Consider the following 3,653-nt stretch of genomic DNA (forward strand, 5'->3'; position numbering starts at 1 on the left):
ATATTTCCTCCTTTTTGCTCTTTTATATTTCTTTTCATTTCTCTTCTCATGTTTAAAGATTAATTGTTGTTTTCTTGATTAAGAGACATCTATGTATTGATTTGGGATTCAATTAGTTTTAAAAATCCTAGTTATTTTATTCTTCTTACAACTTCTTTTGAAGATTTTGCTTATTTTTGCTTTTATTTTTAATTGTTCCAACTGGACCCTGTTTCTGAGAGGAAAGGAGATTCACTGATTTTCAAATAGGAATTCTTTAGTACTGATTCCTTTTTGCAGGTAAACATGACTTGGTGGTTTTTAGACTTAATTCAGGGTTTCTAATAGAGTATTGATGAGATTTTCCTGAACAACACAAAGGCTATCACAGATGATTTTACACTGACTCAGAGAACCCTAATTACTTAATCTCAGGTTTTTTTTTTTAACCATAAATTGCATTCAGAGGAGCATAAAGCATACAGGTGACTAAAAGCTTGGCTTATGATACAATTCAGGATGAGGCTCAGGGTTTATGCGTGTATTTGTGATCAGTCACTTCAGTTGTGTCTGACTCTTTGCAACCTTATGGATTGTAGTCTCCCAGGCTCCTCTGTTCATGGGATTCTCCAGGCAAGAATACTGGAGTGGGTTGCCATGCCCTCCTCCAGGGGATCTTCTGGACCCAGGAATCAGAACCCGAATCTCTTGTGTCTTCTGCTTTGCACGAAGATTCTTTACAGCTGAGCGACCTTGGAAGCCCCTCAGTGTTTATACTGCAAAATGAACTCCAAGTGGCTCTTGAAACTTGCCTTTTCCCATTCTTTTGATGTCTCAAATGAGACAACTTTGTCCAGTCTTCAGAAATGCAACTTTTTTCTACTGCTACTGTGTGATAGGGTCATTTGTATTTGTCAGTCTCATTTGGACTTCCTGCTTTGCTTTTCTTAGTTATATTCTATTGTGTGAAAATATAATGAGGCAGGTCAGGAATGGGGGGAGGAACCAGGGGTGAGAAGCCTTGGTTTGATTTTTTTGAACTCAACTCTACCAGTTCAGTTCAGTTCAGTTCAGTCACTCAGTCGTGTCCAACTCTTTGCGACCCCATGAACCGCAGCACGCCAGGCCTCTCTGTCCATCACCAACTCCCAGAGTCCACCCAAACCCATGTCCATTGAGTCGGTGATGCCATCCAACCATCTCAACCTCTGTCGTCCCCTTCTCCTCCTGCCCTCAATCTTTCCCAGCATCAGGATCTTTTCAAATGAGTCAGCTCTTAGCACCAAGTGGCCAAAGTAGTGGAGTTTCAGCTTCAAAATCAGTCCTACCAATGAACACCCAGGACTGATCTCCTTTAGGATGGAGTGGTTGGATCTCCTTGCAGTCCAAGGGACTCTCAAGAGTCTTCTCCAACACCACAGTTCAAAAGCATCAATCCTTAGGTACTCAGCTTTCTTGACAGTCCATCCATACATGACCACTGGAAAAACCATAGCCTTGACTAGATGGACCTTTGTTGACAAAGTAATGTCTCTGTTTTTTAATATGCTGTCTAGGTTGGTCATAACTTACCAGAGGACAGCTATTTCAAAAAAAGTAGAAGAAGATATCTGCCCTACCTATTATATGTTTTTGGAAAGTCATATGAGAGAATTCGTATGAATGGGCAATGCAATTTAAAGAGTGGTAGGCAAAACTAGTCTAGCATTTGGACTATGATCTTTTCTTTTTTTTTTTTTTTTCTGTCTGCAATCTTTTGAGAGGCAGACTCAAAAAACATTCTCAAAGCAGCTTTGTTATTGTTTTTCAGAGACAACTACTCCGTTTCCTCTTCATTTCTACATAATGAAATTTTGATCTGGGAAGTCATGTTGTCACTGTGTTCTTTGGCTATAGCTATGTAAACCACTGCCAAATGCAGTACTAGAAACAACAGTTATTTTTCATAATAGGTCTCAGGTTCTGAGATTGGGGTTTGGCTGATATATGATGTCCTCAGTCATACTCAGGGGATGAATGATACAAGCTGGGCTCTGCTTTGTGGGTCCTTCATTTTTCTTTCTGGGACCAACAAGCAGATCAGAGTATGTCTACCTCATGGCAATAGCAGAAGGGCAAGTGTGAGCAAGCTTGATATTCTAAGCCTCTTTGACACTTCTACTTATGTCACATATGCTAGTATTTCACTGGCCAAAGCAAGCTATTTGGCCAAGCCCAGGGTCAGGAAATTATACATATCACCATCCCATGTAGGATCATGCTAAGTACATGGCAAAGGAGACAGCGACAAATTGGGATCATCTTGCAACTTACTACTGTCACTTCCCTAGAGTAGTATGCTCCAAAGTGAGACAGTTGGATGTATATACATTATCATGAAGACACAAAATATATTAATATATATAAGAACAAAATTAACTTTATGATGAACTTGATGAACAAATTTTTTTTATTTTTAAACTTTCAATCAGTTTATTTAGAGTGATCAATTCTAAGTATTAGCTGTTACATAAAGTACAGATCCTATAGTTAGATGGTACCAAATACTTTAAATATTAAAATTGTAGGTAGTAAAATACATATGCACACACTCTTTCCAATTTGAGCCACATTTTGAAATTTATAACATCAAATTAACATCCTAAGTCAAACATCAATATAGAAGACAGAAGATAATAATAACTAAGATTGCTGCTACCTTCTGCTGCTGCTGCTGCTAAGTGGCTTCAGTCGTGTCCGACTCTGTGCGACCCCATAGATGGCAGCCCACCAGGCTCCCTCGTCCCTGGGATTCTCTAGGCAAGAACACCTGAGTGGGTTGCTATTTCCTTCTCCAATGCATGAAAGTGAAAGGTGAAAGTGAAGTCGCTCAGTTGTGTCTGACTCTTAGCAACCCCATGGACTGCAGCCTACCAGGCTCCTCCGTCCATGGGATTTTGCAAGCAAGAGTACTGGAGTGGGGTGCCATTGCCTTCTCCAACACATATGTATTATAGATGTATTTTCATGCTCATTGCAGTTCTTAAACTTGAAATTTGGAAGAACTTCTTAATTGTTCACATGGTTTCCTTTTTCTGGGATATATTTTAGCAGAAAAAATTCACTTTATAGCACTCTTTATAACATTTGATTTGATTTAAATTGTATTTATCTTTGCTAAATCAGACATGTATTATTTTTGTTAGATATTTTAGGCTTTATCACAATATCACATTGCTATTATAAAGTTATTAAAATATAATCTAATAGTGTGCTTTACTAACTACTATTGGTTCTCTCTAAATGTGTTCTTGTCAACATAATTCCATCTATATTCCAACTGGCCCTGCAGAACCTGATATTGTTAGAAAGGAAAGGCTGATAATTATTCCTCAGGGCACGCTTTATCATATTTATGCTTTATTCAGCCCATTAGGAAATAAAATTGTATTTGGTTTTAGCATGCACATCATTTTCTTTTGTGTATGTCTGTGTGTGCAAAGTAGTAATTCTAGTAGCTAAAATTTGAACTCATACATTGTCATAGAAATACTTTAAAACCAAACCATTTTTTGCCTATTTGAAATACAGTATAGATGCTAACGATATATATATATATATGAAAGTGAAAGTGGAGAGTGAAAAAGTTGGCTTAAATCTCAAAATTCAGAAAACAAAGATCATGGCATCCAGTC

The sequence above is a fragment of the Bos mutus genome, chromosome 1 (assembly GCF_027580195.1).
Source record: "Bos mutus isolate GX-2022 chromosome 1, NWIPB_WYAK_1.1, whole genome shotgun sequence".
Lineage (NCBI taxonomy): Eukaryota > Metazoa > Chordata > Mammalia > Artiodactyla > Bovidae > Bos > Bos mutus.